This window comes from Vulpes vulpes, chromosome 12 (genome assembly GCF_048418805.1).
Source record: "Vulpes vulpes isolate BD-2025 chromosome 12, VulVul3, whole genome shotgun sequence".
In the NCBI taxonomy this organism is placed as follows: Eukaryota; Metazoa; Chordata; class Mammalia; order Carnivora; family Canidae; genus Vulpes; species Vulpes vulpes.
This window is the reverse complement of record NC_132791.1, coordinates 119741964-119767720: the sequence shown is the minus strand read 5'-3', so window position 1 is coordinate 119767720 and position 25757 is coordinate 119741964. Positions and strand designations below refer to the sequence as shown.

The following is a 25757-nucleotide window of genomic DNA, read 5'->3' as shown; positions in this document are numbered from 1 at the left end:
TTACAAATACCTGTCTCTGTATGTTTGATATTTAGCTAAGCAGCCCTGTGTGGGTGCCACCTGTGCCTGTGTGTGGTGCTCCTGGGAAGTGTGCTTCTAAAACCTGCTTATTCCCTTCTCTCTCTGCAAGCGATAACCCGCCAACCCCTGAGTGCTAGCAATTTGCAAGGTATTGATTCACCTGACTCTTGCACTGCCTCCTAGAACACGCACACGCATTGTAAAACTTGTTTCTTCCTTCATACAATTGGATTTCTTTTATTTTCTATGTTCTTGACAATAGTCCAATTTCGATCTTTGCCCCAGAATTTTAGTGCTGTGTTTTCCTGTTCAACCAGTTCTTTTAGCACTGATAGCAGCTAATGCCCCAAACTCATCTCTGCTGATATAGGTAATATCCCAATCCCATCTCCACTGACATCAGTTAATGCCCAAACCTATCTTCCCCAACACCAGTTAATGTCTCAAATCCCTTTCCACATGGACTGGGTGGAGATGAGTTTGGGGCATTAGCTGACATCAGTGCAGAAAGAACATGTTTAAAAATAAACAAAACAGAGCAATATATTTCTGCAACAAAAATCAAAATTATAATAATAAGGTATAAAAATAAAATTAAAGGGATGCCTGGGTGGCTCAGTTTGTTGTCTCTGCCTTCAGCTCAGATCATGATCTCAGGGTCCTGGGACAAGCCCTGCATTGGGCTCCCTGCTCATGGGGAAGTCTGCTGCTCCCTCTCCTTCTGTCCCTCCCCCTACTTGTGCTCTCTCACTCTTTCTCGAATAAATTTTTAAACATTAAATTAAAATATTAAAGTATAAATATAAGAGACAACATTTCTTGGATACTTAAAATGTGCAATGACTCAGCTAAACCCTTTACTTGGGTTATGCTATCTCCCTTGCCAAACAATCTTTGAGGTAGTTCCTACTATTATCCTCATTTTATGGATAAGAAAACAGGGACCTGAATGGATTGCATCACTAACTCATGATCACACTCATCTGTTGAGCCGGTGCATCCTGGACACAAGTCTGGGATTTGAGGAGCTCTAATAAAGTCCACTCCTATTCTCTCCTCTTGAATTCTAAACCAACTGAGAGAAACAAAATCATCAGAAGGATAGAGATCAAAACTTTGCTCTTTTACTGAATAAAAGTTGGACCAGAGAAAGTGGTTTCTGCAGTGACAACTCCTACTTCCTAATTCTCAGTGACCCTCAGTTTAGATCATGGGGAAATCTCATTCTGCAGGGCAGATGCACCTCACCAGCTGGCTGCCCTATATACCTCCAGGATGGAGAGGGAAAAAAGTAGAGGATAAATTCCTGCATGCTACTCTTTATTACTAATGAAAACTGGAGGGCATGGTTTGAGTTAGCCAGTGACTTTCTGTGTCAAACCTCATAATTAGGCAGACTCAGCCACCAGGGTCTCACCACTAAATAAGCCACCACTGTGAACAGGTATGAGAAGCCTTCAGAGTTGCCACCATATTCCTCTGGCTCTGACTCTCTGGCTTCCTTGATGTCATTACTCTTGTTGGCTTCTTCCTTGGAACTTAAGCAGTTGAGATATCTGAGCCGAGGCTTGGGGTTTCCCCTCTTTAGGCCCATTGTATAAAGCCGAGATTTGGAGGTTTTCTCATTTCTGTTTGCTTCAGCTGTTGGGGTGGGGCTGGAGGGAGGTACAGTGCTCCCTGCCACTCGGGGAACAGTTAAATTGCAACAAATATTTCCATTCCCTTTGTATCAATAGTTGCCAGGTCAACACCAGTATGCAGAAGAATCACCTGATACTGTCCTAAAGAACAGGATCATAAACCTGCACACTCCATGCCCCCCTCCTTCTCTACCCCCTGACACCCCCAGGCATATATAGAAGAGAGCTTCAGGATCCTTTTGCCTTGTTTGGGATGGCCCCCTCCCATGTCCATTATGGAATGAATTCTTTAACATAGCCTCCCAGTTGTCCAAAGCATAGCTCCAGGGCGACTGAGTGCTATGTCTGATATTTATGTGGATCTGACCGGTTCCAAAAGGCCACCTTTGTCATCCTAGGTCAGCCAGCTCGCTGTGGTGCTGGCCCACTCCCAGGTTACTGGTTTATTTGGGGCTTTCAAGACTGAGCCTTGGCAGTCTTTGAGGCATGCAAATGGGTCATCTGTTTGGCCTCAGGAGTAGCATTAGTTTTTGCAATGAATATTCCATTCAAGCATTTTAAATAAAAAACACTTTAGGCAACAATCTTCCTTTCTCCAATATTTAAACAAACTTTATCTTTTTAATCATGCCAATGTGTCCTAATGGAACAAGAGTTGACATTAAGTTCAGGAGTTTATCAGGCAAGGCTTGATGCTATTGCACTTGACATTCACTTAGCTTAAGTAATCAAGGACCAAAGCCTAGGTTGAGCCTTGAGGGTTCTCAAATTTAGATTTGCTGGGAAATTGTGCATGTTATGATGCTTCCTATCTGTGTAATCTGAGCTCGGTGCCTCAGTTCCTTATTCATAAAATGGGAATTATGTAGTATTTACTAATATTGTTTTTTAAAATGTTAACATGTAAGTGTGATCAAAATAGTATCTGCAAACTGGAAAGATAGGGAGACAATCAGAACAGACAAAATTTTGGGGGCACAGGGGTGTCTCAGTCAGTTGAGCTTATGACTCTTAATTTTGACCAAGGTCATGATCTCAGTATCATATCTCAGGGTCATGAGATTGAGCTCTGCGTGGAGCCCTCAGTGGAGCCCCACTTCCAGCCCAGACTTGACCCCTAGTATTCAGTGAGGAGTCTGCTTGAGATTCTTTCCCCTTGTCCCCCACTACCACAGGTGCTCACTTTCTCTCTCTCTCTCTCAAATAAATAAATAAATCTTAAAAATAAAAAGACTAGATAAGGCTTGTTTTTTAAATAAAGAGCTTACTTGGAGGTTTAAAACCTACTTATTTTACAGAGTTTTAGAATTTACAAAACTTTCAACTCTCCTATGCTTTATCAATTCGATAATGTACGTACTATTATCCACATTGTGTAGATGACATAACTCATGTGTTGATTAAAGTGGAAGGTGAATAACTAGCAGAGGTGGGAAGATGGCCCAGATCTTCACCCCATCATCTATTTCCCTTTCCTTTTTATTTTGCTCTTTGGTTAGAATTGTAGATGAGCTTTTTATTCAGGTAGCATAAATCTTCAGCAAAATGAGGAACAATTGTGTTTTCCCATCCCTCTTTTGCATCTATGGGTTTTGCTTCTCTCGTTGCTTCTGCAGGGCTTTGCTAACGGAACTCAATCCCATACACAAGAACTGATCTGCTTAGAGAGCAGGATGGCTTTCCTTGTTAAACTATGCCTGGCTTGTTTGTGGTCTTTCACATTCACCTTCCAGTAAATTCTACATATCAGAGACTTTATCTTCAAAGCATTGTTTGTATACACTAGAGATGCACCACAGTAGGCCTCATCTGATTTGGCCAAAAAATTTACTATTCAGCCTTGGCTTCATCATCAGTTTCAGCCTCTGGATGTCAGGAGAGTCTGGGTATATTTTTAAATATAACTGGGCATCTTTGATCTTGTCTATGGTCAATAACAATATCATCTCATGGTTTGCTACTATGTCTAACCAGTGTAGGAACATAGGTAACAGAAATGTAACATGTTATTTAGCTTATCATTGGTCCTTTAAATAGAGGTGAGCATTCTACGGGTGCCTGGGTGGCTCAGTCAGTTAAGCACCTGCCTTCGGTGCAGGTCATGATCTCAGGGTCCCAGGATCCAAGCATGGAGTAAGGTTCCCTGCTCATTGGGAAGACTGCTTCTCCCCCTTCCTCTGCACCTCTACCCTACTTGTGATTACTCTCTTTCAAATAAATAAATAACATCTTTAAATAAATAAATATGTGAGCATTCTAGATGTAACTTAGAGTGAAAATATTTTTATGTATTTTATATATGAACATTCTTAGTTCATTAAAAATATGAAGGCATATTTATTATTGCAATTATAAATTTGAACAACAATAATGAAAGTTCTTTTTTTGTACAAAAATAATTGAGTCTTTAAATAGATAAATAAGGATATGGGTTAGCAGTTAATACAAAAATTAAGGGGAGCTATCTTAGTAGGGTAACTTTAGGAAGTTATTCTTTCTCAGCAAATAAATATTTATAAGAATTTAAATAATACAAAGCAGAGTAATAAAAATGTGATTATGCCATAGTTCCAATGTTTATAAAATGATTAGATGTACATTAAACAAAATAAGCTTTAAGAACTATATATATTTTAGTTTTCTAATTCCATTTAGTCTGTGATTCTTTCAAGAAAAATTTCTTTGCAGAATTCTTTATATTGTGTAAGAGTGAAGTAAGAATGTCAATTTTGTGAACTTCACATTTCTTAAGAAGGGAAGACTCCAAAATCACGCACAAAAACTAGCCATAATAAAGAATAGTAGAGTAGAAGACAAGAGAAAAACATAGGAGAAAAATTAGTCGCCCACCAATTTGTTCTTTAACCAATTTTAATGAGTTACCTAATCTCGACATCAAGCCCACTAGGAGCTATCCAACAGCTGACCATGCTAAGTAAGTGCTAAGCTTCAAATTTTGAAATTTCACTTCTAAAAGCTTAATGAGACATTTATAATAATAGTAATATTTGGGGTATAACAATGTAAATAATAAATTTCCTATAAATATAAATTTTGTATATGTATACATAATATGTCTTATACTTACTTCTTCCTGTAATGGCTATTTTTAGCTTTGATTTGGGCCTGAATATCAGTTTTAACACTTGACCATGGGGCACTTGACCAAAATCTACATTTGGTGAACTTTTACTACATACTCTCTTGTATGATTTTGGCAACCATGTTGTATCCTCAGGAGAGGGGTGTTGACCCTCATCAGAAAGTATTTCTAGTATGAAGAATAACTCACTATGGTGATGGGTATCATAGTAGTATCTTTATTTCCATCAGATGAGCCAGGATTTCTGTCAAGAATATTAAATAAACCAAAACCAAAATAGACCTTATAATGCCTAGTAAGAGTTAGGTGTCATAAGAAATCTATAATGCCAAATCCAGAGATATAGACTATTTGAGGATTATCACCAAGACCAGATAGGCGAGAAGACAGAGTTCCCAAGACCAAGAACTAACAGGAGATCCACTTCAGGTGCCAAATCCAACTCTTAAATGGCCAGGATCAAAAGGGTGCACTTTCCTTTTCTATGGCCCTACACCCAAGGAAAGCAAATCTCTCTATCTTATTGCTATGCTAGCATAGTTATGTCTATCAAGAAATCCATACCCTGGTCTCTCTGGTTAATTTGTAGTAGCATCCCACAAAGATATCAATCTTACTCACTTTTTTAACCTCAATCAGTTGCTCATGTCAGTTACCTTTCCTCTACTTAGGCCTGTACTTTGAATGAAGTATCCATATAAGCTAGATTATACTAAAGCAAGGAACAACCTCCAAACTTAATGGTTTAATAATAATTTTTAAAAAGTGTTTTACGTACTCACTTTATTTCTTGATTCCATTGGGTGTCTGACTCCACGATGACCCTCAGGACCCACGCTGATAACCTGTCATCTTGTGGTGGCAACATCTGCAACACATGACTTCTTCCATCAGCACAGCCAGGCAATACTGGGGGGGGGGGGGGGGGGGGGTTTGCATTTGGACTCTTCCATGCCTATGTGATGCATATCAGTCATATCAGTTCTGCTCACCTTTCATTGGCCTAAAATAGTCACAAGTCATCCAAGCTAATACTTAGAGTGTTCTATATGCAATGGAAAGAAAAGAGAACCAGATTTTTGTGAATACTAATAACAGCTACCACAGTCTCCTTTCTAGGCACCAAATATTCAGTTTGCTCTTACTCAACATCCTCCCCCAAGGGAGCAGCAGCCTAACAGCCCATCACTTATCATATTGAGCTCAAAGCGTGGAGTTTATACTCCAAATCCAGGCGTGGCTCCTCTTCATCTGGAGACTATGAGTGAAAATGGCAAGTTATTTTCCCTGTATGGGCTCAATATACAACACCCTGGGAAGGGAAGCAATCACTGGTCTGTAGGAATTCTTCAATCTCCCTGGCAGGTGTTTTAAGGCCACACCACCCTGAAAGCCTCCTTGTCCTTTGTTTCCTTGACCCCAGTCTTTGGGAGATCTTTCTTTTACCATTTCCTCCTTGAGCCACGACTAATGTTGACTTTGGGAACTAGACCCTCCATGAGGACTGTGCAGATTTCCCAGCCTGTGTACTACCTGGAAAAGGTTGGAAGTCAACAGTTTCTCATGATCTTTTATTTTTTTATTTTTTTTTCTCATGATCTTTTAAAAACATAGAACACTAGCTTTTGATTCCATTTGATTCTGGTCATCTTTGTGCACCAGAAACCACACCCACATTCACAATTCTTTTATTGATGATGATGATGATGATGATGATGATGATTTTGAAACAGTCTCATACTTGTAGAAAAGCTACAAGTATGGCACAAAGAGTTTTCTTTCCCTTGATCTATTTGAGAGTAAGTTTCTGACCTGATGTTACATCATCTCTTAGTATATACATTTCCTACTAACTGAAATATAATCATCAAAATCATAAAATCAACACTGTTATGCTTCTATCATTTAATCCTCAGACATATGAACATTTTGCCTTATACCTTTAAAAACTGTCCTTTATAGAAAAAGGATTATAGAATTCTGATTCCAGTTCAGAATCATGAATTGCTTTTCATTGTCAGGTCTTTATGTCCCTCACTGTGGCCCAGTTGCTCAGTCTTTTTTGACTCCTGTTACTGTGATACTTTTGAAGATTATAGACCAATTACTTTGTACTGTGTCCCTTGATTTGCATTTGTTTCATGTTTCCCTATTATCAGGTTCAAGCTGTACATTTTGTCAGGAATATCACAGAGATGATGCTGTGTTCTCATCACCTGCCATTGGGTGACACAGAGTTTCATTTTTTCACTTTGATCACTTGGATGAGATGATGTCTGCCATGCGTCTCCAGGGCACAGTTATTCTTTTTCCATGTGTAACTAATAACTGTTGTGGGACTGGATACCCTGGAACAATGTATCTAACCTATTTGTCATCGAACTTTCAGCGTATTCATTTATTAATTTGTATTGAGAAGACCTGTGTTTCCCATTTTATTTAATGGATTATAGTAATCCATTACCATCTTCATTTATTTTGAGGATCAAGTTGTCCTAGGTTTGACAGGCAGACACCCTCCTTGCCCCACTCAGGCTCAGACCCAGGCATCCATCCTGTACAGATGGATGTTCTCATTATTCGGCCCAGACTCCTGCGCCCTCTTCTAGGCTAGTGTGGTTGCCCCAACCCCTGACCCAGGTGGGCAAGTCCACCTTTCTCTGTCTACCTAATCGCTTTAGGGCTAAAGTTCTTCAAGAAGGAAAGGGAAGAAAAAAGAAAGGTCCAGCAGTTCCTCTTGGGACAAATTTCTCCTATCTGATATGTTTCTAATGCATTATCACTCCTACAGCTCTCTTTCTCTTCCCTACCTCTGTGGGAAAGTTTCACCCTTATTATTTGACATAAGTAATTTTATACAGTTGAAAAAGATTTACTGAGCAATATACCTTTAATCTGATCCTTGCCCTTAGGTAATATAATCTGTTGAAAGATTTTATTGGCATCTACCTTAAAATTGCTTTCTGACTCTTATATTTTACTACTTGGAGTCTAGAAGCAGTTGGGGTTTTTTTAACCTTGCAAAGCCCCAATTCCTAAATCTCTCCATTTCCTTCCATTTCTGCTTTCAAATTGGGCAGTTCTCTCTTGGGCCTATGTCTTTTTTATAATACCTAGCCACATGCAACACCAAACAAGCATTCTAACATGTTTTCCCCTAGAGCTGTGGCTGCATTCAAACCATGATCTATTTCTTGAGTTACATGAATGACAGCTTTACTAGACTTTTGGTCACTGTGAAACATGGATCACAGCCTTTCTAGCCTCGGGTATCACTTTCCTTACCAATGACCACCTAACTATGAAATCGATGTCACGTATTTTGGGTTATTTTTTACAAGGAGACTCAACTTCTGGTAGGAAGTTTTATATTAATCAGAACAGACCAGGTTATGTTCTGATAACAAAGTTTCAGTGTCTCAATATAACGAAAGTTAGATTTCTTGGCCACGTTGTTTGTTCTACTCTAATTGGTGTGGATAAAGGGAAGGCTCTGTTTTGCATAGTCACTAAGAACCTTAACTTATTAGAGGTTCCACCACCTGCAGCTACACCATCTGAAACAACCAGCTCCCTAGTTGCCTCAGCAGGGGAATAGGGATTGGGAAAGAGTAAGTGGGTTTGCATTGCCTTAGACTAGATATGAGTGACATACATCACTTATGGCCACATTTCAATTAGTCATGTGGCTCCAACCAACTGTAAAGAAGCTGAAAGTGCAGTCTTCCATATGCCAGTGTGTGTAGACAGTAGCAAACATTTGTGTCCAAAGTCCATAAATAACAGAAGTAAACCCAATGCGTCATGAGTAGTAATGAGTAAAAGTTTATTGTGCACACACCAAAGAGACAATTTGCACACTGGGAGCATTAACACCAAAACATAGAATCAGGCTCAGGTGTATATTGTTATTAAGCAGCTACTATAGTAAGAAAACACTATTTATTCTTCCCAGGGATCAGTTATATTAGAATTTTCTTAAATGGCCAGAAATTGGTCAGCAGTTGCTTCATATCAACCTTGGAAAACAGTTCAAGTTTTGCTTATGATTTTCAGAGGCATAAGCAAAAAATGACTGAGGTTGAGTTAGTCTTACAAAATAAGCTCCATTAAGCTTTGTTTGTATGCTTGAACTGCTCAGGGAATTTTAAAGACTGGTTTGAAAAAAAATAACATTTAGTAATATCTTCTAAATACACATTTTAATAGCATATTCCAGTCGTGATTCTCATTCTACCATGCTATTCTTTATGGAATGTCTCTTATACTTACTTAAAAAAACATTTATTGAGTGCCTATTCTATTCTAGTTACCCTTCTAGGCATGGCAGACATAGCAGTGAATGGAGGAGACACAACCCACCTACCCTCATGCTAATGGGCTAGACAAACAAATTCTAGATGTATAGTGTGTCAGGTGGTGGCAAAGACCATGAAGAAAAAATAAGCAGAAAAACAAGAAAGGGCTTTCTGATGGAGAAATGAGATTTGTTAGCTTGAGTACTTCAGTTGAACAAGGCCTGCAAAGAAAGTCATTGGAGTAGGCTGAGGTGTGGTTCCCAGAGATGCCCATATCCATATCCCCAGAACCTGTGAAGATGGGATCTTTACAGAGGTGATTAAGGTAAAGATCTTGAGATGAGGAGATTATCCTGGTTTCTGTGGGTGAGCCCATTGTAATCACAAGAGTTTTTACAAGGGGGTGATAGGAGGGTCAGAGTTAAAACAGCCAATGTGACAATGGAGGCAGAGAGCAGAAAAAGAGGGATTCAAGATATTATGCAGGTGGTTTTGATGGGGCCAGGAGCCAAGAAATGCAGATGCCTCTGGAATCTGGAAAAGGTGAAGAAATGGCCTCCCAAGAAATGCAGCCCTGCTAATACCTTGATTTTACAATTTGGACCTCCAGAAATATAAGACAATATATTTTGTTTTAAGCCACTAACTTTATGCTAATTGGTTATAGTAACAATTAGAAGCTAAAACAGACATTTGAAAAAAGATATGAAGGAAGCAAGGGAAAGACTATGAGGGTGTATCTATGGGAAGAGCTTTCTGGGCAGAAAGAAGAGACATTGTGAAGGTCCTGAGACAGGAGTGTGTCTTTCACATGCAAGGAATAGTAAGGCTTCCAGCATGGTTGAAGCCAAGTAAAGAAAAACCACTCAGGGAAGAAATGAATTGTCAGATCATAAAGGGGCTTGTGGATCACTATGATGGCTTAGGCTTGTCCTTCAAATAAGAAGGAAGTTGCTGGAGGATTCTGAATTGCAGAGCCACATGATCTGCCTTACATTTTAAAGGAATCACCCTTTAAACATCAAACATCAAACACACAAATTAATCACAGAGAGTAGGAGAGTGAGGATAGAACCAGGAGACCACTAAGGAGATAGTGCAAACACTCAAGATGAAAATGATGACAGTGTGACCCAGGACAACAGAGGAGCAGGTGACGAAAAGTGGTCAGGTTCTGCACTTATCTTGAAAACAGATCCTAAAAGAATTGCTGACAGGTTGGATGTGGGATATAAAGGAAAGGAATCAAAAATGACTCTGAGCTTTGGAACTGAAACAGCTAGATGGATATAGCTGCCATCTACCAAGATAGGAAGGACAATGGGCATCTGGAGATCAAGAGTTGAGTGTTACACAGAGTGGATTTAAGATGCATTTTAGATGCCCAAGTGGAGCTGTCTGGTAACCCATGGTATGTAGTAGCCTGGTATCTAGAAAAGAGGTAAGACTGGAGGGCCACATTTGCAAGTGTCTAGACAGTATCGAGAGCCATGATACTGGACAAGATGTCCAAGAGAAAGAACATACAAGCAAAACAAGAGATCCCAGGACTGGAGCATAGGACATGCGAAGGTTTGGGGATCCAGGAGATGAGGAACAGCCAGCTAAGGAAAATGAGAAGTTTCTGTGGTAAAGTAGGAGGAAAACAAGAGTGTTCGTATTAAAGTCAATCCAAAACATGTTTTAGGGAAAAGGGAATATCAAATGCTAGTGAGAGGTAGGGTAATATTCAAAACATTTAACTATCAGCATAATGAAATAAATTAATGGGAAAGTATACATATAATAACAAGAAATTCCCCTTTATCTTTTGAAAAATTAAGCTATATTTAATCCCATCATGTGACGTAGTAATAAACTGTAATAAATTCCAAATCATGGGTTAATTTTAAAAAATTGTTTAGCATGATCTATTATTCAAGGAGGAAGTCACTAGGTAAATGATGCTGTGTATGAGCTATGCTTTGATAGAGAGGACTGCATCAAACACACAAAAAACTTCCCCTTGAAATTTACTAGCTATTGCTGACTTAGAGTGTCAAATTAACATCAATAATATAGATCATGGTGCCAAATTCTCTCAGCTTCTATTGGAAAGCAATTACATTAAAAATATTTTACCCTCCCAAATGTTTTAGTTTTTATATTACTGAGATTCTGTGAATTAAAAATCTTTATTATCAACTAAATCAAGAACATCATTTTGGAGCATCATATGTAATTGGATACAATAGGATCCTTTGGGCCAAACAAGAGGCAGAGTACTGTAGCAGTTAAGAGGATTGGCCATGAGCCAGGCTGACTGAGTTTGGATCTTAGTTCTGCTTTTTACATTTTAAATAACCTCTCTGTGCCTGTTATTTTATCTAGAAAAATGAGGATAATAATGATGGTTAAGTACTTAAATGAGTTGGTATGTACCAGATACAGAGTAAATATTTTAAGTGATTGCTCTCATTTTTATTAATAAGAATATTGCTGCTAATTCTTGTGATGGGTGAGTGTTCATTGGGTTTTGATGAGTCTGTCCAGTTAAATAGAAGAGAAATTCAACAGACTCATACTTGGTATCCTTGACCTCTAGCAATTTCCAAGGGCTCTATCCAGTCCTGCTTGATCACCAGTTCTCTCTGACTCTCCCGGATCCTTTCTGAGGCAAAGCCCTATAAAGGCCACAGTCTATGTAGCCGTGTGAAGACAGCACAGGATGAGCACCAGCAGCACTCTGCCAGAGCTTTGGAAGCCAGCTGGAGCCTGGCACTGGTACTCAAGCCTTCTCACTTGAGTACCAGTGCCAGCAGGGACACTTTCTACACATGTCTGGGCATACCAGAGCCAGGATCTATAGTTGGCTCATGAGAGCCATAATGGACTGGCTGCATTCCAGGAGCCTGGTGGGTACCAAGAAGCTCCTCGAACATTGTCACTTGGAGATCCTCAGGGCTGTGTTTGGAGTGTGGGCAATGCTTGGACTACTCCCTGGGGAATGGTGAGGAGGGAGGGATAGCAATGCAAAGTACTAAGGACACTTGAAGGACATAACTGTCCCATACACTATTGACCAATGATAATAGTATCTGGTCTTAGTGCTGGAGTTTAGCTTGAACCTGGAGACCCCCTGCAGTGTCCAGGATTAACCCTATTCTGGATTCTGAGTTAGGAATCCAGGGATGAGTAAGGAATGAGTTCCAGGGAGGAGTAACAAGGGTTGGCAGGAGCTCTCAGGGGGATAAAAAATGTGGCTATTTATCAATGGTATGGAATTATTTTAATATTTTAAGAACTAGAATGGCTATGGCTGTGTATGTGGCTGGACATTTGCTCTGCTGTTACTTCATGTAGGCAGATAGCAGACTATTAGGTTTTGCACATAGAGGTCATTGATGTTTTCCTGAACTGATAAAAGTAGGTGTCTGATTGAGTGGGTTTAGAGCAAAAGGCAAGGACGATTGGTAACTCTTTCAAGGGATTTTGCTACAAAGAGGGATAGAGAAACGGGATTAGAGATGGGGGATTAAAAGAGGGTTTTCTTAGGGTGGGATAATTAATAGCATGTTTGTACTGTTGATGAGAAAGACCTTGTAGAGCAATGATACCTACTTTTGTTTATCACCCAGGGGTTATGTGTGGGATGTACTAAGGGTACATATTTTTTCAGTATTATTTTCAGCTTTTCTTTCCATTACTTCCATTGTGAAGTACCAGGTATCCCTTCCACTGTTATTCTTTTTCTTCTCTTGTTATAGATACTGCTCTGATTCATATCTGGGCATTTTTCTTTCTCTGACTCTATTTTTAGTGTAAAGTCCACTTGATAAATCAATAAGCAGCCAGGTAACCTGCATATACTGGATATGTGCTCTTTTCTCTGCCAAGAGACCAACATTTCAGTATCTTAAACCATGGCCCAGAAAACCAAATGTCATCCTGTAATACTAGCTTTGTAGCCAGCTCTTGCTTATCTCTATTATCTATCTGTCTGTCTATCTTCTATCTACCCATCCATCATCTATTTGTTTATCCAACCATCCATCCATCATCTAATTCTAGAAAGAAATTAAATCACTCTCACTATCTATTGAACTAATTTCTTGATTCAAATCCCAACCTTAGTTGAAATGAAAAATCTGACCTATTTGAACCTCAAATTTAAAGTTTTATGATAAGTCATCCTTCCTTAGAGTTCTTCCCTAGTTTCTACCTCTCCATTTCACCCAGGAATGAGTTTAGGTGGTTGGGGTGTGTGATAAATCCCTGTCTAGTGTCCATCACATCCTAGATTCCTATGTAGTAGTGACAGCCAACCCCTTTTGACTCCTCATATCCACCTTCTAGCATTTCTCCATGCATCCTAGCCAATGGCTACCTTCCTTTTTCCTGGGCCCAGTAAATGGGCTTCTCTTCCTCTGTAATACATGGGAATTCTCTTTATTATTCCATGGAGGGTGAGATGCTGCTTCTTTTACAAAGGTCACAGAAGGAGGCAATAGAATAGAGGGGTTGGGAACCCAAACTGTTGTATAAGACAGACTGGGTGCTAGTCCCAGCCCTGTACTGACTGTTCTGTGCAGCATGTTAACTGTGAAGTGGGGATGAAATAAATCATAAAGCTTTATTGGGGCTGTGGATCAAATGAGGAAAAAAAAAAAGTAAAATTCTTAATTTTAAAAACAAGTCCTCATTTATATTCTATAGTAAAAGACTTTCACTTCATTATGAGTACCATTCTTAGAGTATAAAATGTGATTTATTCCCATATTTCTAAATCCTTAAGAATAAGTAGAATTCTCAATAATTTTCCATAAAGAAAGCTTCCTTATTAACATAATGGATGTCAACAGAAAAATATAACATTCTGAAATCTTTATCTGGTGATGACCTTCTCAGAAACTTGTTCTTTTTTTTTTTTTCCTTCTGTTGAAGAACTAAAAGAATTTTGGAATGGTTTCTATTTTTTTAATTGAAGCATAATTAACATACAGTATTATGTTAGTTTCACATAGATGGTACAGTAATTCAACAATTCTATACGTTAACCAGTGCTCATCAAGATAAGGGTACTCTTAATCCCCTTCACCTGTTTCATTCAACCTCCTCCCCAACCCCCCTTCCTTCTGGTAACCATCTGTTCATTCTCTGTATTGAAGAGTCTGGGCTTTTGTCTCTTTTTTTTTTCCTTTGTTCATTTGTTTTGATTCTTAAATTCCACATAAGTGAAATAACATGATATTTGTCTTTCTCTCGATGACTTATTTCACTTAGCATAATACCCTCTAGGTTCATCCATGTTGTTGCAAATAGCAAGATCTCATTCTTTCTTATGACTAAGTAATATTTGTATGCACACACACACACCCCATCTTTATACACTCATCTATTGATGGACACTTGGGTTGCTTCCATATCTTGGCTACTGTTAATAATGCTGCAATAAACCATAAATAATTTATTTTTATTTATGATAGTCACAGAGAGAGAGAGAGAGGCAGAGACACAGGCAGAGGGAGAAGCAGGCTCCATGCACCGGGAGCCCGATGTGGGACTCGATCCCGGGTCTCTAGGATCGCGCCCTGGGCCAAAGGCAGGTGCCGAACCTCTGCGCCACCCAGGGATCCCATAAATAATTTTTAAAATAAATAATAAAATACATAAAATTGTGCAGCCAACATCAGTTTCAAATTCCCGTGAGCAAAGAGTTTCAAGGGTTGAATGAAATAAAAGGGTGGGGCCTTGGTAAGTGACTACTATCTGCATTTCTCCTGTCCTCATGGCAGTGTTGGGCAACTGAAGCGATATGCCGATGCAGTTACCACATACTAGGAAGTCATGGCATTCCTTTCTTCCCTCTACAGCAAACCTTGTTAACTCATCACAGATCTCTTCCCAGCTGCAATGGATGAGGTCTCAACATCCTTCTCAATGCAGTGCTGTAACAAGCCCAATTAATTAGCACTGACATGCACACAGAAATGAATTTTCTATCCCTAGAATAAAAGTATTTGTTAAAGAGAATTTATCTTCATGATATATAGGCAACACTCAGTAGAGTTTAGTTTTCTTTTTCTTTCCAAGGCTGTATCAACTACAATGAAAACCATCATCTCCCACCAGAGCAGGTTCTTCCTGTACCAATTATGCAACTCATCATCCATTCTCACTCCTGCCTTCTTCCACCGAGGCTGGGCAAGACATTTCTTATGCCAGTCATGTGACCACATCTCGGTGTTAGTCAACGGAGCAAAAACTATTCGGGCAACATTTCTTTTGGGGACAGAAGCTCTTTTTCTCTTAGTTCTTTCTCAGTAACTTCTCATTTAAAGTTTCCAGAACTCTCATACCCCTTTCTCAGAACAGAGAATAATCATTAAAAATGAAAATTTACAGGATAAAATATTATTGCCCCTATAAAAGAGGGATTTGGAGAGGGTCATTCTTGGTCTATAGCAATGACTTTCTATGATAGGATTTCAGGCAATAAGACCAAAGGAGAGATAGGTCAGAAAGAATGGTTTTTCTCATTTTACCATTTGGCTTTCTAGCAAGGAGCAACAAATGGGGTGCACAGGGGGGAAACTCGTATTATTTTGAGAAAGAGTTGGGGTTCTTAGAGTTCCATGGAAGATGTCAGAGACGAGATACAAACAAATCTTCACATTCAGGAGCAGTGGCATTTAATAAAGTAATTAAGCAGTGACATTAAATAAATTCTCAGGCCATTTTTAAATGATTAACATGGGTGGATGGAGGCCAGGATTCACTGGGGAAGGAACATAGGGATGTTTCTCTTGGTTTTATAAACTGCAAGCAGTGGTGGTAAAAATTTCATGGGAAGTTTTGTTTTATTGTCCTCAGCATTAAATGACATTGATTATTAAGAAGGTTTCTCCCCCTCCCTGCGACAGAGGTGAAGATAAAACCTATTGAGGAATGGAAATATTTGTGAGCAGATTCTGGGTGGTGTTTGTGTTATTCACAGACACTTTAGATTCATCCCCATCCATTAACCTCTCCCATTCCCTAGGCAGATTTCACCGACCCCAGAGTATTGTTTCCACTTATTAAGAGGGCATTGTCTCCATGATAACACAGTGGTTAAGTACCTCCCTCCAGGGTTATAGGGGAGCTTCAGTGATATACTGTATGTAAAGTACTTGGCAGAGAACAAGGTATGTGACACCTGTTTAAAAATGGGAGATACTATTGCTGTTGTTATTATTATGTTCTATTTACCACCAGCTCTGATGGAAGGAGTCTTACAGTATCTTTATCCAGCAGCTATACCCCCAGGGCTCTGTCTCTATGTCCTAATCCAATGGAAAAGTATATGAAGCACATTTGCATTTATTATAAACCATGTTTGTTTTATTCAATATTAAATAAGGTATGTGATAGGTGACTTGTTGAAGCAAACTGATCTGTGCAGAATTTATTAGTTAATAAAAATAGATGGACAAATTCCACTCAGGCCAAATTCTTGCTGCTGGGGATGGTAGAAGACAGTGGAATGATACTATTGGAAAGTAATATGGAGTTATCCAGTCTAATTTCCTACTTAAAGCAAGAATCACTGTCTTAGCTTTCCTTCAAATGTTTGTCTGCTTCTTCTTTAATGCTGGGATTGGGAGGTTTCACATTTTTCTCGAGGAAAAAGTAGGATACATTCATGGACAAGTATGAATGAACTTACTCGTATCATCAGCATCAGAAGATATGCTGGTGCACTAGTTAGATCACAGTGGAAGTCTGAGATATATGGTTATTCTTCATACAGAGCAAAACAAACAAACAAACAAAAAGAACAAAAGCCGGTGAGTCATACCTGAATTCTGGTTCTGATTCTCTCACTGAAAAGGCAGTAGATCATCAAGAGGTTGGGCTTTGGATGCAAATCTGAGCTAGAATCAGAGGAGAAAGCTGAAGCCAGAACCCTTCATTTGCACGAATGCTTTCCAAGGCCTGGGAGGGGCCCTGGCAGTATATTCATATAGCATATGTTTCAGTAAAAAAAAAAAAAAAAGAAGATATATATATATATATAGTATATGTATCTACATGTTTTATAAATATATACAAACATACATACATATTTTATAAATTTACATATTTTATACATTTATAAATATATATGTTCTATAATTATTAAGACTGAGGGTTCTTTCTATCCCATTCTTATATGTAGAGGCAATCCAAGACTAACCACTAAAATAAACACTGATAGTGGCTATTTCATATATTTTATTGGAAATATTTGGAAATACATAGTAAGGGGAAATAGGAACAAAGTAACAAACACAGTTAGAGACCTCAACACCCTTCTCTCAAAAAATCAATGTAACATGTAAACAGATAATCGGTATCGATAAAAAGGACTTAACAAGATCAAGCAACTAGACACATTTGACATTTATTGAACATCTAACCAACATCAACAGAAAACATGATGCCACTTTGTTACATGTCAACTTGCATAGGCTGAAATATACGTCCCAGGATGTTCCCTTTTCTGCATTTCTGATAATGATGGGCCACAGGGAGAGTCTTGTGGAAGATTTGGGAGGTGGAAGGGAAGTGGTGGCCATCCATAGAGCATACATGTTGTTTGCTGATCTGCTGAGTCAACCTAATAGTCTGAGGCAGCAGGTGGACTGCAGCTGTTCTCTCTTCCCCTGGATCTTCCAACAGCTTCTACAACACCTGGGGCTGCTATGCATGATTCACTCCAAAATGAAGGGCCTCCATTCAGCCACATCCCTATACTGCTGTGTCAGAGTCAACAAGAGTGGACCCAATTTCCTGTCCATCCTCATGGGTTTTCAGCTTCTGACGTTGCCAGCATTTGTTCTGTACCTTCCCCCAAATCTACTTTCCTCAGCTGCCTCCCCAGTGGCCTGTAATCCCCAGTGGAAGATGTGAAGAATGCACCTTACAGAATGCTTCATCAGCTCCCACAACCGTGTCAGGTCAAATTCCTGTAACAAATCCATACGTATGTTGTTGTTCTTTGAATAAACCCTCTCTGGTACAATTAAACCCTCCCCTCCACACTCCACACACACAGCAAAGAGTAAGTAACCAAAAATTTAAAAATGAGGAAAGGAAGGGAGAGATGCGTCAGGCAGTTAATTAATAAAAATGTTATTTTTCTGAACTTTGTAATGTTTGGCATAATATATAAGCTTTTAAAAATGTGTCATTGATTTATTTTTAATGTGCTAAATGTGTTATGATTTATTTTCTCATTCTAAATGTCTTCACCTTTGTACCTAATTTTGTGTTTTTAATTTTGTGTCTTTTGTCTTTCAAACATCCCTAAAAGATTCACAACTCATACCCACTAGGATTGGAATCCTAGTACCACGAACTCTGGGACATTGGGCAACTTCTATTCAGTCCCAATTTAACCTATAAAACAGCAATAATACTTTAAATAGTATAATAATACTATGAAACTACAAAGGTCATTGCTAGGATTAAATAAATTGATACATATTCAAGTGCTAATAAATATTAGCTGTTGGAATTATTATTTATAATAATAATACATGTTTTTCAGTCTCAAAATGGAGGTAATAAAATATATCCTCATACTCATGAGGGTTCTTGAAGAATCAAATTAGTAACATTTACATCACTATGAAGATGTAAGTTTTTTCTTTTCTTTTTTTTCGAAGACTTTATTTGAGAGAAAGAGAACATAGGAGTGGGCGGGGAAGGGGGGGGCAGTGAGGAGGAGCAGAGGGAGTGGGAGAAGCAGACTCTCCACTGAGCAGGGGGCCCGACATGGGGCTTGATCCCAGGACCCTGAGATCATGACCTGAGCTGAAAGAAGATCTGACTGAGGCACCTGGGTACCCCAAAAGTTTTTTCTTTTAATCACTGAAAGAAGGGCATGTATATGGACCCACATCCTACATGATCTACACACACACACTCTCTCTCTCTCTCTCACTCATATACATGCTTCCTCCTAATTCCAATGTAAGATTCAAATGGATTGGCTGAATGTACCCAGACAGGCTGTTTCCATTTAAGTCAGGTAACACATAGGGGTCCCCTAGCTATGTCCAGACTGCCGGGCTTTGAGTTCCAGCTCTATCAACAACTGCTGTAATGCCTTGGGCAAGTCCCCACCTGATGTCTCTGTACCTTAGTTTCTTCTCTGAAAATCAGGTGTAGTGATAGTATTCACCACTAGGGATGTTGAATTAAGACATGGACAAATACATACAAAATAAACCAGCCTAAGTGTTACTCCTTTGGTTTTACTGATGCTTAGGGAGTGCTGTTTGATGGCTAGCTGCTGTTACCCTTTGTACCAAGTCAGCCTCCCAGGAACACACCGGGGATGGTATTGAGGCTAAGCTTCCAGGTATTTGGAAGTGAGTATTTGGTCGGTTAAAAAAAAAAAAAAGCCACAAAATGAGAAAAATTACGATAAAGAGTAAGTTGTTCATAAAGCAAATTGCATTATGTTTATTATCCTTTAGTCACTTTGATTATGTTCTTCCTACTTTTTATACCTTATGTAATTTTGTTAGTGGTGGATGGTAATTTAGTTATTGCTTTATTTGACAAGGTAAAAAATTAGTCTTCCTTTTTAAAAAAATTTACTGGTCTATGAAATCCAAAATTCTGAGACTCCTCAGTCTGGAAGATTGCAAGTCTCCTATGAATTCTGTAGGCATAAGTACTGCTTCTAAGGGTCACCACTCTCAACAAGATGCTGAGTCTATGCTTAACAAAATTTGCATCTGTTTTCCTGTACCACCCTTAATTTTTTCTTGAAGCTCTTAAACCAGATGAAAGATGAAAACTCAGGCATCTTTTCTCCACTTTCACTAGCCTGAGGTTACAGAGAAGGGACTTAAATATGAAGCTAGGGTGATTCCCAGGGCTATCGCAGTAACTGGTAATACAAGGGAAAATTAATTAATCCAGAAACTTCCTTAGCATTTGAGCCGAGATAAGGGAATGTCAGTGCATAGAGAAGAGTCCAAAGGGTCTGCAAACAACAAAATGTCTGATTCCAAGAGAGGCCACTTGTCATGGGCACCTTCCCTCTGCCCCTTGCTCCCTACTCCTTCACTCTACTATTGTGAGAACAGAGAGCTATTTAATAGGCAAAGACCATTTCAAGGCCAGAGACAACCGGTTAATGACAACACTTCCCTGAAATTTCAGCCCCCCTCCAAACATAGGCTTTTTAATCAAAAGAACAGCCCTCTACATCCCTCCCCTAATAGATCCTGGCCTCCATCCACCCACATTAATCACTCCAAGATGGCCCCAGGACTTATCTAATGTCACTGCCTAATCACTTTATTAAATGTCATTGCTCCTGATTGTGAGGGTTTGTTTTGTTTCTCATCCCTGCCCATCTCTCCCAGAATTCTGCTGAAAGGTAGTATTAGGGTCCAGACTGCATTGTCTTTTTGCATCCTCACTGGGATCCCAGACATTTTGAGATGGGGTGCATTTCTGCAATGATGACATGCTGTCACAGAAGTCCTCAGAAAGCAGATGAACTCAACACCCGACACCTACCGCCTCTCGCACTGTCCATGATAGAGGCTGGAAACATGGAAACTGAGAACTGAGCTATTTGTAAACCAACATGATGGGGAAGCACCCAGTTTAATGGCTTTTTTTTTTTTTTTTAAGGAGGGCAGTATGTTCAGCTATGGCCTGAGAGAGAAATCAGCTGTTTTCACAATTACAGGAAGAAGAATCTCCAGTGATTTTCTATTGTTTGTCTCATCAAGCCTTAATTTCTCTGCCTGACATCCAGAGCATCCCCCAATTCAGTCTCACACAGGCTACACTCAAGCAGCATGTCCTATGACCTCTCTAGAAGAGCCTCAGATCCAGTCAGGTGCTTCTTGTGATTTTCCTTCATGCCAAATGTCTTCATTGGTGTTTTTATCCTTGCATTTTTCCTTGTTCCACATCCCCCTCCCCCATCCTCTAGCCAGTCTTCTGACTTAATCAGTTATTTATTTAACCCAGAACTTTTTTTATTAAGCTGTCCCATGTGCCAAACACTGGGGACTGGTAACACCTAAGGTAAGGCCCTCACGTTCAAGGCAAGAAAGACCAAAGTTTATGTAAGGACTGACATGTGAATGAGAGGTAGATGAAAATTTCACAGGTGGAAAATGTCTGCTCTGGAACACGGTAGCAGGAAGGACAGAATAGGCAAGTCCACTTGGTGGTGATGGAGGGAAAGGTGTCATAGGCGAGATGACTCTTGAGGTGGGTTTTGGAAGGGGTGTAGACGTCCTCCAGGTGGAGAGGCGTTTTGCATCTCTGCAAGCTGTGCCCCGGCAGGGGTTGGCTCTGGGAGTCCCCCTGGCAGCACCTCCTCTACTGTCCTAGGGCTCATCTGGGCAACGCGAGCGTGAGAGTGTGTGTGTGTGTGTGTGTGTGTGTGTGTGCAGGTTGGAGCGCAGTGCGTGTTTCAGTCTGATGTTTAGGAGGCTCTGTGCACATATCCAAGGCAGTGTGTGAGGCAGTGAGGCTTACTTAACATTCACTACGGGACAAATAAGAGAAAATTAAAAGAGCAATTTTAGGAGGGAATAATTGTTTGCCATACACCATAATTACAACTGCTTGTAAATGCTGCTATCATAAACGAATCTGCCTTTTAGAGGTCTCTTAAATTCTCTTGGTAATGAACAGACGCCAAAGGAAAGGGACCTCGCAGCCCTTCCAGAGAAGCTGGGTCTGCACTGACCCCTGGTGTCTGCCTCGTGCAGAGGTCTATCACCGCAGGCGCAGAGCTAGCTGGTGGGCTCCAGATGCTCCCTGCACCCCGCCCTCCCTGGGTTCAGAGAAGACCTGAGCACCCTTTAGGACCAGAAGTGAACCTCAGACTCAGCCTTCCTGCGCCTTGTGAGGTCATTTCCTAGGATCTGTCTTCAGTGCTCTTCTCCTCTTGCGCCCCCTCCCTGCACAAATGGCACGGTTCAAAAGCTGCCATGGAGAATCTGAATGTCCTTTGGGATGCCCCCAGTCCTTCCCCACGCTTCTCATGCCCCCCCCCCCCCCCACCAGCCCAAGCTGATATCCACTCCATCACTGAGGCCTATTGGTCATACTTGCTCCATAACACTCCAGTTCATCCACTGCCTAAAAAATCAAGACATCGTGGCCCCCTTTGGCTTGCAAGCAACAGTCTCCGAAAAAGGGCTTCTCTGCTTAAGAATTGCTGTCACCGGGGATATCCCACTTTTAGCTCACCAAATTTATTCCTCAACTAACCTTTGATATGCTAGAAGGATTGCTGTTAATTGCTTCCATTAAGTAACTGCACGAGCTTGGGTATGTCACTTGGGCAATCTCGTCATCTATAAAATGAGGGTTTGGGGCAAATAGGGTGTTTTTCTATCTTTTCAAAGGATTCTACTGTTACTTCCCTCAGCACGCTGCCCTTTCCCCTTCTTTTAAAAATCTCTTCCACCAAATAAACTCACTGGTCAAAGAAAATTAATTTGTTACCCTCATTATCTTTTATTTTTATTTTTTTTCCCATCAAAGACATACTCTGTTGGAGCATCTGGTCAGCAGAAGGTAAGCAACGTTCCTGTAAAGAGTTAATCCCAGCCTAAAATAAAACAAAAAGTAAAAGCTCTGATGTGTTATCTAGCCTGTGCAGCCTTATCTTGAGTAAATCTAGCATTTCTGCTAGTCAGCTGGAAATACTGAGAATTGCACACAGCCTTGTGATACAGCCACCAGAGATCCCTATAAAATGAAGGGATCCATTGAAATAAATGACCATAAATGTAACGCCGGCTCTGAGAGTGTAGCTTTCTCGGTCTCTCGTATCTGAAACCCCTCTTAGCATTCCCTGCAGTGAACATAGCCCATTCCTCTAATTGCCCCTGGTCCATAAATAAATATTCCATCACCAATGCTAACTCTAATTAATTAAGGTTGGGAGGAGTTGGCCATGCTACTTGTAAATTGAGCATATATGTGTAGAGAACTTAGAACAAATTAATTTCACAAAGATTTAATGATTTATTATTTAACACATGGTAATTAAACAATTTTTGGTGGAGTATAATGAGTCTAATATTAATTTTACATTGCCAAACCATCTTTCTAATTTTTCTTTTCTCTCTTGGTCCTTTAATATCTAAAAATTGTTTTCCTCTGATACCCTGCACCAGTCACCTTGATATTCATCATCATCACCACCACCACCACCACCACCACCACCATGACATGTTTACAGATGATCTAGGGCAAAGGTCTATGTTCCCCAACCAAGCAGATCTTCTCACATGCTATAACTCCTATTTCCCCACAGCACAAATCTGGCTCACTAAAGGATCAGTCTATCCAAATTCAGTCTAGCCCACCTCACTGCTTTTCTCTCTTTAAATGTACCAAATACAGTGTGTGATCCTTGATGAGACTGGAAATGGGGGAGGTGGAGGAGAGAGGAGAGCTATGAAGAATATTGAAGAACAATCAGAAAATGCTGAATACAGATGCATGATAAGGTAAGAGTATTGCATTAACTTCTTGGGATATACACAGGTATCGTAGTTCTGCAGGGAACCTTCCTTGTTCCCAGAAGATGCATGCTGAAGTGCTCAGTGAATTGATGTGATCTCTGCAACCTACTTTCAAAATTTTTAAAAGATATTTTATTTATTTATTCATGAGAGACATAGAAGCAGAGGCACAGCCAGAGCGAGAAGCAGGGTCCCCTTGGGGAGCCCGATGAGGGACTCAATCCCAGGACCTCAAGATTGACCTGAGCCAAAGGCAGATGCTCAACCACTGAGCCACCCAGGTGCCCCTCAAAAATTTTTAAAGGAAAACAGAAAGAAGAAAGAAAGAAAGGGGGGGGGGAGGAGGGAAGGAAGGAAGGTGTATGTGTGTGTCCATATACATGCCATGCAGAGAGATAAAGCCAATGTGGCAAAATGTGAGCGATTAATGAACCTGGATGAAAGGTCTAAGGGTGGTCATTATACTAGCCTCTGAACCTTTCTGTAGGTTCAAAACCTTGAAAACACAAGCTGGGAAAAAGAATCTTTCTGAATCCCGTGGATACTAGCACAGTTACAATTTCCTAGCTTTTCTTTCCTTCAAATCCCAATTCCTCCCTGCTGTCCTAATCCCAGGAGGCAGCTCTCTCCCTGCATTCAGTCAGGATGGATTGGGTTATGCTGCAGAAATGATCAGAAAAGCTCAGGAACTTCAACCCTCAAAGATTTCTTTCTTACTTGTGCTACGTGCCATTTCAGATCAGTGGGGGATTAAAGTCATCTTTGCCAACATCTCCTGTGCCCCCATTCTCACCATGGAAGGGCTGTGCCTCTGAAGTGGGCTTTTCTCCAAAGGAAAAGGTTTCTTTCCTCTTAAAGATAGCTGCTTTGTATGAATTCTGGATCCTTGTCTCCTCTGGGCATTTTGCTTCCACAGGAGAGCTTTGGTTCCTCCATCTCTTGGGGCTTCAGCCCCCTTGCCTCCTGGCGCTGCAGGCTCCCTGTCTCTGACAGCCCTGTGTTCCCAACCTAGGACACCTCTAATTTCCACTCTTCCTTTTTCCTGATAAACCCTTCAAGCTTGTGGCCTTTGCCGATGTCTTTGCTTACTGACACCCCAATCTTGGTTTTCACACAAGCCAACGTTTGCTCCCAAATTCTATTGCAGTGTCTTTTTGCAAAAGAAATGGGGATGTTAGTCCTCTGCCATGTTATTTGTGATCTCTGCTCTGGGGCACTATTGACAATTCCCTCGTTTTTGACATCCTCTCCTACGCTGATCTTTGTATGCCAGATTTTAGGGGTTCTGCTCCCATGCTCTGGGATTGCTTTTAATCTTTCTTCAATGCTTCATTTTTATCCTGCCTTCCTAAATATGAGGATTCTCCAGGGACCTTCCTTTGCCCCTTCTCATTCTGTCCCTCTAATCACTCTCTGCAAGAGCTTGTTGACTGTCACCTCCAGTATATCTTATATGTACACATCCAGCCATGACCTCACCTTGTCATTTCAGTCTCTTTGTCCAGCTACTCAGATGATTTTCCCATTAGAGTGTCTTGCCCAGCACCTCAAACCCAATACATTTTCACTCAAAGCCATCCTACCTCCTCTTTCCAAATACTTAATTCCCACCCATCCCGCCCCACCACTGGAGGCATCCTTTCCTTCGTTTCCCAACCTAGTAAAATCCTGGCAGGATTCTTTGATTTTTTTTTCTTCTTCATTCCTCATTCTTATTTCAGCCATCCTACCTCCTCTTTCTAAATACTTAATTCCCACCCATCCCGCCCCACCATTGGAGGCATCCTTTCCTTCCAGTTTCCCAACCTAGTAAAATCCTGGCAGGATTCTTTGATTTTTTTTTTTCTTCTTCATTCCTCATTCTTATTTCTAACATTCCAAGTCCTATCTCTTTCCCTTAGATCTGCCCACTCCTCTTTGCTCTTGCCCATGCAGGCCCTCATGAATGCAGCGCAGATCACAGACCGCTCTGATTTGGGCTTTCTACTTCTCCTTCTGGCTTCTCCCCAAGCCACCCTTCAAACTATGATCGAACAAAACTTCTTCTATCATGATAATCCCAGTCGTGACCCAAATAAAGAGTCCATCCGACAGAAGCATCACATCCAGACTCTTGAGCTCAGAATATAATTTGCCTTCACTCAAACTCTCCCACATCACAGACTCT

The 25757-nt window shown here is 40.3% G+C and overlaps 1 protein-coding gene across 2 annotated transcripts in view; it reads right to left on the bottom strand.

The window, feature by feature from the left end:
* Positions 1-25757, bottom strand: part of NXPE4 (neurexophilin and PC-esterase domain family member 4) — a 453299-nt gene that overhangs the window by 154062 nt on the left and 273480 nt on the right. Inside the window, exon 4 of one of the 2 annotated variants that reach the window (XM_025999198.2) lies at positions 5543-5632. The exons of the other annotated variant lie outside the window; for it this stretch is intronic. The gene's annotated coding sequence lies outside the window, so the exon portion shown is untranslated. The remainder of the gene's footprint in view (positions 1-5542; positions 5633-25757) is intronic. 2 annotated transcript variants of the gene reach the window in all.